Source organism: Chelonoidis abingdonii, chromosome 9 (genome assembly GCF_003597395.2).
Source record: "Chelonoidis abingdonii isolate Lonesome George chromosome 9, CheloAbing_2.0, whole genome shotgun sequence".
Classification (NCBI taxonomy): Eukaryota; Metazoa; Chordata; order Testudines; family Testudinidae; genus Chelonoidis; species Chelonoidis abingdonii.
Genome location: NC_133777.1, coordinates 5579832 through 5596074, shown reverse-complemented (window position 1 = coordinate 5596074; position 16243 = coordinate 5579832).

Sequence of the window (16243 nt, the reverse complement as noted above, 5' to 3'; positions counted from 1 at the left end):
ATAAAAGTCAGCTCTACGACTCTTTACAAAACCACGTTTCTCCTTCCTGAGAGCAAAGCTTGGAAATCATCCCAAAAAGAAATCAGCTTGGAATCATAACAAGGGTAAAACTACAGCATTGTACAACACATGTGCCAGATGCCATAAAAAGCGGAACTTATTTTAAGTGTGGTTATGGTCAGACAAAGGACTATGTAAATATGGCACTAATATCTATTTGGCTGACTCACTGCTGTATAGTTTGTGGTGGAACTCGGGGGGGTGGGGCAGGGGCAGGCTAGCACCCCTCCCCGTGGAAATACTGGCAGGGGGATGGGGGGCAGATCTGTTTCCACCCTCCCAATGTTTTCCATCTCCACTACTCTCGCAGAGGTGGGAGTGGAAAGGAACCCAGCTATGTTCACTCCAGATGCACACATGGGGGAGGTGAGGGGGAGTGGAGACAAGAGTGGGACCCAGAGGTGGGTCTGGAGTGGCTGCCACAGCGCAGGAGGTCAAGACAGCCAGCTGCGGGCATAGAGGACTCCCCAGCCCATCCTGGCCCTCCCTTTCAACCACTGCTGGTCCTGAAAGAGACAGCCAGCCCTGGGGAGGGGCAGGAGCTTGTGCACCAGCCATTAGGGTGGAGGACTGGACAGCAAGGGTGTGGAGCAAGGGGATGTTCATGCACGGAGCACCAGCTGCCAAGCCAGAGGGTGCGGGAGAAAGAAGCACAGGGCACTGGGCACCCGTTATCCAGGAACAGGATGTCCCTTCCAGCTTGGCGCTAGGCTTCACATGCCCCTCCAGTCTCAATAGCCTCCTCTCGGAGGTGGGAGGGCCCTGGAGCTCAGGCTCCAGCCCAGTGCCGAATGACTACATCACAGTTGTACAGCCCCATAGCCCAAAACCAGTGAGTCCCAGTCAACCGACACAGGTCACAGGTGTTTAATTGAAGGGAAGACATTCTCTACGAGGGCTCATTTCCTTTGGAAATCACTACTCCATCCCAGTCCAAACTAGCCCGGATCAGTTGACCTTCTGGCAAGCTGCAAAGCCCATGCCTTGGGTCTGCGGAGATTACAGTTTTTGCTCCTTTTGTAACTTGAACCACTTGGCTTCCAATTAACTCCAGTTAATTAACACCCCTCTAAATGCTCATCTAGACACTCTGCAAACACTTTTTCCAGGACACAAACATTTGTGTTGACCCTAAACTAGGGTTTTCCTACAGGGAGGGGCAATCTAGTCCCATGAGACTTTGAAGGTGAATTTGTGCCAATTAATCCCAAAACTAGAACCAGTTTCTCTGGCATTTCCTGGAGAGAGTTATGTGGTGCCCGGTTTGAGGAAGTCAGTTGATTGAGGATCTGGGTTGGGGTCAGAAAGATGAAGGAGATCTTTTTCTTTAAGATCTATGGATCAAATCCTTACATGTAGCCAGCACACTTCATTAATGCTGTGTCCCTGATTCAGTAAAACACTTAAACATATCAATGAGAGTTAAGCAGATGCTTTAAATTAAGCTCACGTTTAAGTGCTTTCCTTACAGGATGAGATAGAAACAGAGAATACATATACATCTAAATGACTGAAAACATGACTGATGTATGTACGTATAGATTCTCAGGCCAGAAGGAACCATCATAATCATCTAGTCTGATCTCATGCATAACACATGACATTAAAACCTCACTCAGTAATTTCTGCATCAAGCCCATAACTTCTGTGTGAGATATAGCCCAGCTTTCAAAGTCAGGAAGCAAAGAGAAACTGCACCATCTGGGGGGTCTCTTCCAGGCTACTGATGCTGAAAATGCTACGCTTTGATGTTTTTTTCCAGGATGGTGACTCAGAACATTTATGGTGTTCCTTTGCTGCCACGTTACTAATAAATTAGTATGTTTGCCACATCAGTAGGAATATGACACTAGAGATGTCAGGGCCCAACCCCTGTGCTTTTCTCGCCCCTTTTAAAATCCATTCTGAAGCCAAATGGGACATTTACTACTTCCAGCAACTGAATAAGACACGGTAAATAAAGCATTCTATTGAGTGAAACACAGGCAATGGGTCTTCTATTTATTCTTTGTTAATTCCATAGCTGTGAAATACTTATCCAAGGCTTAGCTTCCATCCAATGCAAAGCAATAGATCTTGATCCATGTCATAACACATTTCATGCTCGTCAGTTTCTTCCTGTCATCTCATTACTCCTTATTTTGTTTGGGGGGTGGGGGGAGATGGACTTTAGACAAATAGCTGCAGCATTTCTAAACTGATATTACCTCCTTTAAGATGATCTTACTCAAAATACTTTTCTTTTTGCTCAGTTCTACCGCTGGGCTGTGCATTTATTTTAAAATAAACCTACCCCCCGAGAATGCCGGGAGAATCAGGAGGTTTCTGGTAAGCATTGCCTTTTAAGTCCTTATTTTGAAGAAGTTTATAACTCTGCAATAAACACGTCCTCTTGGCTGACATCTTCTGACACCTCCACCCCACCCCAACTGTTAAACGAGGCAATTTTCAGCTGCATAAAAAATAAATTAAAGTTTCAGTCTGATGCTTGGGACCTAGGAGTTGAAGGCGGCATACAAGTCCCCTCTCACGTGTGCTGGTGTAAATCAGGACTACTCTATAATGAAGCCAATGGTGTTGCACTGTTGTGAGTAGAGAATCAGGCCCTAAAACCAACTCCTCTGCTCTCTATAACATGGAGAGGGTCTTCTGTTTTTTTTCTGGAACTTTGACAGGCAGTTGGAGCACAAGTTGCCACACACTGGTTTAACTTCATGTAGTTCTAGTCTGAAAAATGACCCTGTAAAACTGGCATCTTCTTAAATCAACAGATTTGCCCTAGTGCATGTTCAGAGTCATAACTGCTGACTTCAGTGACAAACACATTTTTCCAGCTTTTCACTCCTGTTGTCCGTCCAGAGCCATTGCAGCTATGGGAGGGGGTGTGAAAATCTCTCTTTTCTTGTGCATGATCAATAGAATTGTTTGCTGAATTCAACCTCTCCCATCTTGTCTTATAAGTTCACATCAGATACAACCGTGCCAAGCCACTAAAAGCAACAGTGACTGTGAAGGTATCATTGAGGACAGAGGAATTGTATAGGCAAGACTGACACCATAATTTGGCCTGCAGAATTATGCAGGCAATAATTCATGAGATGGGGGGAAAAACCCAGCTTGACTCTCAGATCCCAGGATAAATCTGCAAGGCTGGCAATTAGAAAAAAAAGAACAGTTTTTTTCTTTTAAACAGGGCCTGTTTGATCTGGAGCCATTAAATGAAATATAGAGCGCCGCCACACCATGAAAAGCTACTTTGTAGGAATGAAGAACCATATCTTATTCTGACTTGGAAAAGAATCAGGTGTATGGGAGAAGAGTTCATTCCTCATGCCCATTTTGGAGTTAGCCTGTCTGCTGAGATGGCCAACAAGGAAGCAGATCAGTGTTATTGGGGTGGTCCACTAGGAACAGAGTGACAGAACCCCAACGTCTTTCACATAAGCTGTTATAACACCTCTGTCAGATGGCAATGACCCCCAAGAACTCAAGATCCGAAAGGCTCTGTACCACAATCCCAATCTTCCGAGCCAATCTATTCTCTCCTCCTTGATTTTAAGCCATCTACAATTTTTCCATGAAATTTTAAGTGTCACTAACCAAAAATAAGGATTAGGATTTTCTTCAGTGCTCAAGATCTGAACACTGCCTTCTGTGCAACATCATGTGCAATCATTTTTATACCCATTTTAATATGTATATCCATACTAACAGATTGACACAATACATCAGGCTGGAATGGCTCCTTTGGAGTTTTTACAGTCTATTGAGTACCTCACATGATTTTGAAAACATAAAAAGATATATTTACACAATAAACTAGTCTATTGTGCAATCGCTCCTATCCATCCAAGACCGACTTTATTGTGTCTTGTTTAATATTACCTTAAAAGGTCATTGTCAACACATTTTTCCTAATTAAAAAAAATGTCCATCTCTCAAGGAGTGGAGAATTCATTCGGCCTCATTTCAAACACACTCAAACTTGAATGTGTTTGTGTTTGAATTCCACTCAAGAGGGACTGGGAAAAATGGAGCAGAGTGAATGAGAGGGAGAGACTGATAACGAACAAGAACATGTATAGGCTGGCACAAGCAGCTGTTCTCTCTGTGATGAAGTCTAGTACACGGCAAGTTTCCCCTGAAGCAGGAAGGCATTCCATTGTGATTGGGGCTTATCTACGAAGGTAGAGAGAAAACTTTTTAAATTGAACCATACAAATACTGAGGCCTAAAAGCTCCACAACGTTTCTGTTTAATTCCTTGTATAAGTTGCCCGCTTTTCCTCTTGCAGTCCAGTTTCCAGGGTGCGATTTACACTGAGTCCCTAGACATAGTCAAAGGGACGGCACATAACACAGAAGGAAGCAATGCTTCTAGACAGCACCCCCAAACACTTGAAGGGACAGGCAGCTTCACTGCGGAGGAATGTTCCGGGGACACACAGGTAGGACACTCATGGTGATTGTTTGTATTCTAGTAGCACTTGGCGGTCTTCCCTGAGATCTGTGCCCCATTGTACTGGGTACTGTATGCCCATGCACAGTAAAAGACAGCCGTGCTCTGAACAAACCGAGGGTGGCAGGTGGAACAGGAACACAGAGGTAAAGTGACTTGCCCAACAAGTCAGTGACCAAGGTGGGAAAAGAAGCCAGGTCTCCTGGCTCCCCAATCAGCACCCAAACCACTAGACTGTGAGGCGCTCTCTTCTATTGAAGCTTCATGGGTTTATACCATGTATCTGTTGTGAATCGGTCGTTAGGCACCATTACGAACAGGACACTCTCTTAATGAACCTCTGCAGCATGAGCACGGGTCCCACTAATGAAGATGGCCAGCAGAAAGAGGTGAATTTCTTCCCGATTCCATCCTGGATTTATCCTTGGAGTTCTATATCAGCAAAATGCCACGTGAGAGAAAGAGAAGATCAAGCTCATCTGATTGTAACATGCATCTGTGTCAACTGCCCCTCTCCAACACATGCATGACGGAGCCATGTCACCTGCCGTTCTCATCCATGTCAATCTACACACCTGTGTAACCAGGCCCACTTCTAAATTTGGGTCCAACATGATGAAGAACATGGAAAGCAAGATGCACAAGTAAAAGGATTGCATGAGAGAAATGGATTTATTGGGCTTGTTTATATATAGGAATTCACTATGAACAGAAACAACTACAGCTTACATTACTTTGCTCAGTGAGCTACGAAAGCTGAGTGACCCAGGGCACATTAAAGATCACTTCATGGAAAAATACCACAATGAGCTTGAATGTAAGTTTCCATGTGTACGGGGCTCATGCTGAGCACCACACTCAGCAAAATTTCCACTGATATCAAAAGCTAACTAAGGAAGCTCTTCAGATTGTAGCATCATTATATTGTAATGAATTTGCACTGCCACTTGAGAAAGAATAAATATTTACTATGAAAGAGGCACAACATCTTCTGAAGACGGAACCGTTTTACTACACTACCTGAATTGCTGACAAAAGAAATCAGATCTGCTGGGGAGGAACTACCATAGATGGTCTGTGTTGTTGGACACAGATCCTTATACAATTCCAGAAAGCTTTTTACTTGACGACAAGGTGAACAAATATATTAATTCTGGAAGTGAATTTTAGTGCTGGGGAAAGGAGGCAGAACGAAGCTTTGTGAACCTGAGTTCCCTTCTTAGCCCCCGAACAGGCAGTGAAGTGCCTAGCATTGTGTTTCAAAGTCTGTTCTGGAGTGACCACCAAGTATGAGAAGAGAGTTCAGCCTGATTAAAAGTCTATTCCAGGGGTAGTCAATAGGCAAACCGCAGACCAAATTCGGACTGCCAGACGCTTTTGAATAGACCCCGAAATCTTTTTATTTACTCATTATCATTACTGGAGGTTTTTTAAATTATTATTTTCTCTGGAGTCTGGACCTTCACTGTACCTTGTCCAAGAAATTGGAACCATGACAAAAAATAATTGACTACCCCTGATCTATTCCCTAGATGGCCTTTCAGCTGAAGAAAGGTACGGTTGACGTGGTTGTTTTATGATGTAGACATCTATCTAGTTACAACCAAAATAAGGCCTCCAAAACAAGTCCCATAACCCAAACAGCCATCAGCATATCAGCAATGTGACCCAGGAATGGGACATACCATGTCGCCCAGACCCATACCACTCAGGGTGAAATTCAACCCTGCCCAGAGGGCTAGAACAAGGCATTGTACGTCGCTTAAGCCCTCAAACAAACAGAAAGAGGGGAACAAAACTGTTTGTTTCAGCCCACAAAATTCTGTATCTTTCCAAAAGCAAGCCAATGTGGTTTCTGTAGCGTGTATAGAGACGACGATTCAATAGAATTGATTACTGGATTAATATCGAAGAATATGGTCATTAAGCCTGCTGTTTACAATGAGGCAATGTGTTGCCAATTTTCTGACAAGCAAATGCAGGAATTCATTTAGCACTAACTACTTGCAGCATTGGATTACTCTAATATTTTTTTCGCATCACATGCAAAATAAGGCACAGTGTATACTCCTCTGCTAACCAAAACTTTTCTATTATCTAAAATAGTCACATAAAATTAAACTGGAAGGATATGCCTTTTTTTCCGTTTAACTTTATCTAAAACCATGGTAACTTTAAATCATTAATGACCTGGATCAAAATGAGAATATTAGGAAGAGTAATTTCCTTCCCCCCAATCAAAATTTTCCTATTTCAGAAATCTGGTAGGTTTGATTCATAGTTGGATTCAAATCCAAACTGGAGCTGAACCCTGCTTTGCACCAAACAGAAAGTCCCAAGTAAAATTACTGGCTTAATCCTGACCTGACTTTCTTCATGGCCTATCAGTTACCCCACTGCTCCAAAACCTTTAAGACTCATCAACACCTCCTGGAAAACTCAAAGAGATTCAGACCTGGTTCCAATGTTACATCTCATTTTGCAAGTTTTTTCTTCCCTTTGTTGTTGTTTTTACCCATTCTTCTTCCTCTGAGAACAGGATCTGAGGGTTTTTTTCCTATCATCATGTTTATTATGGTATCTATGAAGGACCAACCAAGAATGGGTCTCTTTGTGCCACAGACTGCCCCAAAAGCTGACAGTCTAAACACAGACACAGGATGGGAGAGACGGGTATAACACACAAGCAGAGTGAACAATGGGATGGCAACAAACAGCAGGTTACTTCCCAAACTTTTTGGCGGGGGGGGGGTTAGTTAGGACGGGACCAGCTAAGTGGACAAGCAAAGGGAAGGTAAGATGGAAAGGTATGGAGTGAGGCGGAGGTGAAGAGACTGTGGAAAGAGGAAGGGTTGGCACAAACAACCAGTCAGCACAGGGCAGAGAAAATCCAGTCAAAACTTGTGGAAAGGTCTCTGAATGTCCAGGGGGAAAGTTTACTTTGGCTGCTTCTGCTCTGGCGTCTATAGAGACTGACTGGAGTCTGTGGCATGCTTCTCTTTGTAGTTTTCTCCCTCCAATGTCATATGGAGGTGGGGGTTGGAGGGATGTGGAGGCCTCATCTGGGTCTTGGCTCCCCAGAATGTGTGCATGTTTCTCCCCTGCACAGTTTGGGATCCAGGGAGCGATGCTGGGCAGATGGGTGTCCCCAGCTGGCTGAGTTATGAGTTCAGCCACACCTTGCTGCTTATTCCCCACCTGACAGCAGATCACCCCCACAGCAACCAACAGAAGTATCATCAGAGAGGTACATGCAGGAGAGTCTCTGGACTGAACAATGTCTCTAAGTCTTGGTCTAACCTACAAACTTATGTCAGCATCACTCCATTGGAAAATCCACACCCCTGAGCAATGCAGCACTGTCTCCCATTGACATATCTACCACCTCTTGGGGCGGTGGAGTACCTATGCTGAACGCAAAAGCTCTTCTGTCAGCATAAGCAACATCTTCACTAAACTGCAGCACTGGAAGTGTGGTCAAGCCCTTAGCCTTCCACGAGCAGTACTGGGCAACAGGGATTTGACCCTAAGAGGGGCAGAGAGACCCCTCAACTCTCCATAAAGTAACTGGGGATTGAAAGGGCTCAGCATCTTGTGGGATTGAGGCCTCGATCTCTCACACACACATGACCCCCGCCATCCGGGACAGACTCCCTGCATTTAACTGACCTCCTGATTATTTTCAAAACCCAGCTCAAGATGTCACTCTTCTCCCCGGCCTATAAACCAATCTGCCACCCATCAATCAAACCCCATTCCCTTAGCCAACCAATTTGCTGCTGTCCAGCCATTCTCTCAGAGCCCGCCTGGCCCTACCCAGTCGACTATTGCTGCAGCAAACCACATGCTATGCAGTAACCTCCAGAGCTCACTGATACCTGGGTGCGCTGGCCGTACCCACCCCTAAAACACGTTAGGATAGCTTAGTATATGCTGAGCAAAACCAGCTCCTATTGCACCTTTTCTTTCCTACAAGCCACTGGGGTATGGAGCAAGGCCAGGATACCCCTAGACCCTGACTTTCCTTGGGAGCCATACTGCCTCCAGGGGCTGTTGACCCCAGCAGGTTGTTTTAATTTACACCAGGGAGTAGCTCAGTTCCTGGACAGCCGAGGACAAAAGTTGTGTGGTAAAAGGGGCACTTTTGCAGCCTTCCTCCTCCTGATTTGGGCTAACTCCTCTTTGGCCAGAGCTGAGAATTGGAGCCAGAGGAATCCAACCTGGGTACATGGCAGGAGCTTCAGGCCCATCGCCTGAGGTGGCTAATGGGGATCCTTCTGAAACAAGCTAGGTACACAGTAAACCACAGGCAACGGTGCATTGAACCAACAGTGGGATCTCTCACCCAGAGCTACTGTCCCTTCAGTTCCTCTGGTGCCCATACCTGAGAGCCTCCCCTCGTTCAGTCAGGTAAGGGCTACACACTTACTCATTATGGTTTCACACGATTATTAATAAGCACTGCCAGCAACTTTAAGGCTCTGGCAGCTAGGCCACCTACTGTTCCACTGTTTCCCATTCCTCCTCCTTTTTATTCCTTCCACTTGAACAGATTGCGTCATGGTTATAATAATTATTATTACCATCAATATTTTATGTGCACGTAATTGGTATATTTTTCTTTACAACAATGTCCTGGAGCTCATTGATTGCAAGGGGTACTTTTGCCTATTCCCCATTGGTAACATTTCATTTGAAATTCACCTCTCTGCTCACTAGCCAAGCCATCATCTTCTGTGCTGCAAGAGAGCAGTTAATCATGCTCATTACCTCCTACCTTGCAATAGTCTACTTAGCAGCAAGGTTTCCATTTTTCCTGGATATAACATTTCCTGATCTGTAAGGTAGCCCTGAGCAGAGAATTCACATCGACACTATGCACTGCTGGAATCTGTCAGCAAAACACCGTCCTGTGTGCCTGCATGAAGCAGTCTGGATTGCTTTCCGGTTTTCTTTAGTCAAAGAAAAGATTTAACATGAAAGACGAAGCTTGGAAGCTTCTGGAAGGCATTAGGTCACTAGCAAAGAAGCAAACAAACAAATATTACTAGAGATGTTAACTATGGAGTCCTGGGCCAAATCTCACTTTGTCCAATTACATTTAATTTCTGCTGCAGTTTTAATGGGATAAGACATTTTTCTTTACTTTGTGTTGTGTACTGTTGCTGTGCAGTGTGAAACAGCTACCACACCCCAGAAGTGGCTGCATTTCAGTGACACGTGACTCACGATATAAAGAGTTTGCAAAGTGCTTTGTGATCCTGCAAGATAAGAGGCTCTGTAGAAATAGCTTGTAAGCAATTTGAGGCAGGCATTGACATTCATTATATGTTTATTCAGCACCTATATGTTTATACAGCACTCGGCCATGGCCTCTTGGCGTTACTGCAATAAATAATAATAAATGTAACCATTATTGCTTGACAACAGACTGATTGGTTGCCAGCCCAGGTTGTTTGGGCCATAATAGGTATAGGAAATAGAGGATGAAAACTGATTTCAGTGGAGCAGATTCTTCCGGTCACAGTCACCTATTTTAAACTGACAATTTATTTTTTTAATTCTCAGGTTCCACAGCAAGTCAATAGTTCAAAGCTGCAAAGTAAGCTGCTTCCAGCCAACTATTCAATTGTTATTAGATAACTTTGCCTTTGTTCTCCTGCAGTGTGTAGGTGGGTTGCCAGGTTATGCACTGTGCATAGCATCTGAAATTGCATTTCGCATGGTCGAGAAAACTCTCCAGTACAAATGGCCAGAAAGTATATTTATGATTTTGGCTGCAGGTTATTATTACCAACCTATGAAGACAGAGAGAAACTAGAATTTAAGAGCATAGTTTATGCTCCCTTCTCTTCTAGCTTTTCAACCTGTCTCTTAGGACAGTAGTTCTCAATCAGGCTCCGGGGCCCCCAAGGGGGCTGTGAGCAGGTTTCAGGAGATCCACCAAGCAGGGCCAATATTAGACTTACTGGGGCCCAGGGCAGAAAGCCGAAGCTATACCATGTGGGGGCTGAAGCCCAGGGCCCCACCACCTGGAGCTGAAGCCTGAGCAACTTAGCTTTGCGGGCCCTGCTGTTGCATGGAGCCCCAGACAATTACCCTATTTGCTACCCATAAATACCGGCCCTGGCTTTTATATGCCAAAAACCAGTTGCTGTGGCACAGGTGGGCCGTGGAGTTTTTATAACATGTGGGGGCGGGGGGCAGAGAGAGGCTCAGAAAGAAAAAGGTTGAGAACTCCTGTCTTAGGGCACCCACACAAGATCTAAGCATCAAGTCTGTTCAGTCCAGTATCCTGCTTTTAGTAGCAGTAAACGTAAGAGACTTACCCACCAAAAAAATCGCTAAATAAAGTTCACATCCTCCATATACTGTAGCAGGTATTCTGGTTTAGGCAATGGAAGCTGATCTTTGTATGTTATAATTTATCTTCACCTATTAACATTCTGGCTTTACCTTGCCACAATCCCAACCTTTTCCCTGAAAGAGAACATTTTAAGGGCATTCGCGTGCGTTACAATCCTACATTCTGATAGAATTGGCTCAAATAAGCGTCGGTTCCACAGAGCATCTTTCATACCCAAGGTATGGCAAAGTATATTGCGAAGACATATTATTGTCCAGTGAGGGTGCAGACAAATGGAGTAGCAATTCTGTGCCTATCACTAGTTCACGCACCCTCTGCTTGGTTGAGATTGAGAATATTGAGCAGAATGCCTCTTTGCTGTGAGATCTGTCATTTGTACCTACATAGCATCTGGACGCAGGCCGAGGCGAGATGGGTTGAACACCTCTTCCAGGAGGCCTTGGAGTAATGTAGATGGTACCCTTGTATCTCTATAACACATCATCAGGTGAAGATATGCCCCTGACCACAGTTTTCTATGGCAGATGAGTGCCTGTAAATATTAAAAGACTATCAGTGAAATCTGGGCCCTGGTAAAGCCAATGACAAATTCCCAACAGTCCAGGGAACTGCAAAACTCTCAATGGAGCCAGGATTTCATCTGCTATTTGGGTGGGGGGATTGGGTGGAGAAAGCACTTTACTATATATTAAAGGGGGGTACATTTAGTTTACGGGCAGAAAGCAGTAACCTTTTAGTCACCAGTGGTGACATTCTCGCCAATGCAGACTGTGTACATGAGGTCGTCGGTAGAGCTGGTCAGAAATTCTCCATCAGAGAGTGTAGATTCATGTCATAGAGACTGCTCGGTTCTGATGAGGGTGCAATGGAATCCTTGCTTCCTGGCTCGTTGGCAGCCATCCTGGCTGATGGAGAGCCAGGAAGCCCCAGTTAAGACACAAGCCTCAGAGTCAATGGGCCGGCACTCTCTAGACTCCCCTCAGCCTGCCAGGTGGAAATGCATTTTTGAAATTATAGAAACAAAATCATTTTGATTTTTCAAAATGACATTTTTTTGGATTCTGTTTCTTGGAGGGATTGGAAACTTTTGGGTTTCGTTCCAAATCGGAATGAAAGGAAACGTCTAAATTCTCTGCAATACGGAATTACTATTCTTGGCACAGCTCTAGTCTGAAATTCCACTTGAGCCCTATCCAGAAGGTTGAAATGGGGTATAGGGCGAGTGCTGGCTCTGAGCACAGAGGTGAATTTCACCCTCCTCAAGGCAGCGATGACTCCGACTATGCATGGGGAACAGATCGGTTGAGTAAGATGGTATTGACTTTTAAATAGACCCAGCAGAACAGCAGTTTAACTCTACCACATCAATACATACAAGAACTCTATGGTAGTCAGCCCAGTGTTCTGGTGGAGGCAAATATGCTGCTTTATTCAGGACTACTAATGACTAGAAAGCCATGAAGAATACACACAGCACTGTGAAGGTCTCCCCTCTGTCCCAGACATTTCCCGCAAGTCTGGTGCTTATTTTCTTCCCATCGTCAAAAGGAAAAAAAAGCCCAACAACTTAACACCAAGTTCACCATCTGCTCCTTCATTTTTAATCAGCTGCTTTAAACGCCAACATACCTTAGCTAATGTAACACCCCTGCTGGGAAATGGCCAGTGGTGGGTAACAGATCTCTTTCCCCCCACTCTGATCTGTCAACGCTTCCTTCTTGGGCACTAACGCCAGTCTCTGCTTCCAGAAACCCAACCCTCTGTGTTCTCTCTTCATCAGTGACCAGTGCCTCCTTCATAGCACCAAGCAGTCAGCTAGAATGCCATCCCCCATCCTCCCCACCCAACAGCTGCCGAGGAAATGGACTCTCACCATGATACAGCAGCTGCAACCGGCACCAGGTGGCTGACACAGCTTTTATGAGGACAACAAGCTGAAAAGCCATTAAGTAGAGCACAGACTATGGGCTTGGGCGAGACTGTTAACTTCCAGGGTACTTTCCACTCCACTCACTGGAACGATGGCAAATTTGTTGCTAACAGCCTCTAAATACTTCCTAGTTTCCAGGCTGGTCCCTTGCACTGAGGCTGGGTTTCTCTCTGTTCTGTCATTAAAATGAAGAGTGAGGTAGTCTGCAATGAGTTTTGAGCCTCTGTTTTCCTAGGTCACCTGTTCCTATCCGTCTTAAATTGGATTAGGCCCCAATCTTGCAAAGAGACCTGTGCAAGTAGACACTTACAAAGTCCTATTGGTCAGGGGCAGTCCAGCTGGTTGGGTCCTTTTGAAGCATCTGCATCTAAACAGCATTCCCATCTGTGTGAATCAAGCAGGGGATCACTATCCAATTCTTGGTGGGTAGGTGTCCATGCCACAAAAAACAGACAATATTTGGTGCCACTGGCTTGCATTTTTAATGCAAGAAATGTACAGACCATGGAGAATGAAATACTCCTTACTACTAGAGATGATCCTCCTGAGAAAAAAGCTGAAGCATGTCAGTGTGCTGGCGTGTGGGAAGTTTGCATTGTCCCTGCTATACCTGGTTGGCTTTTGTCTATGAGGCAATTCATTTTGGCACCTTTTAATAAAACTGGGAAACAGGAAATTACTAACTACTGCTTCCACTGTCCCAACGTTGTGGAAGGTGAAGAGGAAATAAAAATTTGCTAAGTAACTAGTCCTAGGTGGGTGAGACAGGCAGAAATTCCCTGATGTACCAGGTGCCATTTGCAACGATAATGTATACAGAAAATGCAGAAATGTAATTTCAATTAATTTCTTCTTTCCTTTCTACAGACAGAGTCAGAGCCTTTAGGATTCTATTACTGAGTTTTCTAGAGATGAAGAAAAACCATGGTCAAGTGGGTTTTGAAGGCCCTTGATGTTTTGGGATATGAAATGTGCTCATGGTGGAACTCAACCTTTTGAGAGGTTCCATAGTCCCTGTGCAGTAATAACAACAACTTTGCATTTATCTGTAGATTTCTGAAGAACTTTCAGGGTGGTTAAGAAAGATCACACTTTGTTTAACAGAGAAAAAACAGAGGGTACCATTTTTAAAAGCATCTAAATGACTTAGAAGCTGAAATCCCATACGAATTCTAGAGACACTCACGCTCACAAGTCCTACGGTTTTAAAGGCTCCTAAATCACTTAGGCACTTTTGAAAACTTTATGCAGAGCGATTAAGAGACTTGCCTGATGTCTCCCAACAACTCAATGGCAAAGCCAAGACTAGAACCCAGGTCTCCTGACTCCCAGTTTAATGTCATAATTCACTAGACATGTTGCCCTTTTCAGAAAACAGTATTTAAATGACATGGATAAGTTATGCAAGACACCAGTTAAATAGGTGGGAAGTGGTAGTTTGGAGGAATGAACGCATGGGGAAGATCCAGAGCTGATCCCTCCAGAACAGAATTGAAGCTGATCTCGTTTCTTCCACATGGAATTGCTGCATGGCCATTTAATTTCTCTTAGCCTCCAATTACAAAATAAAACCCTAGAACGTTCTGCAGTAAAGGTCCATACCACTGCTGTAATTGGGATCATTGCTGCAGGATACTATATTAAAAAAGACCAGTCTCCCTATCTGCAAAGAGAGGATAATAATAATTAACATACTTCGGGGGAACTGGAAGGCTTGATTCACTAATATTTTTAAAGGGCTTTGAGATCATGGATGGTGGGGCTCTGAAATTGCAAAGCAGCAGTATATTAGCCCAGGAAATTTATCAACTCATCTGCACTTATGATTCTGGAAACATTAACACACCTTGTTTCAAGCTCCACTTAACTTTTATAAGGCAGGATCCCAAGGCCAGGAAAGTCAACAAGTGTCTTGCTACTGACTTCAGTGGGCCTTGGACAAAGTCCATAAACTACTTTCCATTTGCAAAGTGATTTACCAATATTAACAAACGTATCCCCTATTCCCTGAAGGCAGCAGTATCAGATACCTGCCCGTATCTGACTCTAGAAAATCCTGGAAGGTACCAACCTCCCGTTATATTGTCAACATTTCTTCTAATGCTCACAATCATGTTGCACAGAGTGGTGTTTTTAATGTGTTTATTTATGTATTTATTTTTGCTAACACATACTATGCTATTAAATTTGATAGCTCCAGACAGCATAAAAATTGTTTACTTCAGTTAAAAAAAAACAACAACCCAGCTGGGAGGGGGCTGGCGGTGGGGAAACAGGAATACTTCATTATTTACTGTTCGTTACAGTGAGTTCATACTCTCTGCCAGGCAACTGGCTGAAGGAAAATACTGTCTTTTTAAAAGTCCATTTCTACCCAAGCTTTGCTTTATTGTTTTGTTTTGGTTTTTTTTGGGGGGGGGGGGGGGGGGGGAGAGGTTGACCACACAACCAACTCAATCCATAGACTCCAAGGCCAGAAGGTTCCACAGTGATCTTCTAGTCGGCACTCCTGCATAAAACAGGCCATAGAAACTTCCCTAAAATAATTCCTAGAGCAGATCTTTTAGGAGAACATACAATCTTGAGTTTATTATGGTCAGTGATGGAGAATCCACCATGACCTTTGTAAATTGTTCCAATGGTTCATTACTCTCACCGTTAAGCGTTTACCCCTTATTTCCACCCTGAATTTGTCTAGATTTAACTTCCAGCTGTTAGCTTGTATTATATCTTTCCCTGCTAGACTGAAGAACCCCTTATTAAATATTTGTTCCCCATGTAGATACTTACTGACGGTAATCACATCACCCCTTACCCTCCTCCTTCTAATTTCAGTGGGTCTGATGTGTAACCAGATATACACCATCAATAGGAAACAAATACCATTGATGATTAATAACAGCAGCATGCTTAAATTTACTGTTCTGCAATCTACTGTGAGCCCCCCCCATCCCCATAATGGTTGCTTAGCAACCAGGCACTTAAAAAGAGAGAGAGTGAGAGAAAGAGACGGGGGAAAAAACCCAGCTGCTCTCCAGAGAAATCCCTACACAGTTCACTCAAAGAATTTCATGTCTGTCAGGCAACAGAGTTCAATAAACAACAAATCTGTCCCCCCCTCATTTCTGCTGGATGGTAATGTTTGCACTACATAGTTTGTCCCAGTAGAAGAGGCGGCAGCATTTTGTTTTAGTCACAGGGAAAGTTCTGTAAAACAAAGAATCATCCAGAGGTTCTTCTTTTCGCCAGTGGCACAGTGAAAAACAAAGGCTAATGTCCACCCACATGACAGGCCTTTAAAAACATGAGCAGCTGATCTCGTAGGAGAAATAAATAGTTTTACTTTCTCAAATGAGTCTTAATCTATTTTCATTTGAACGCTTTTGATACTTAGCACATATCTATTTCTTGATCCCTTCATGATTCCG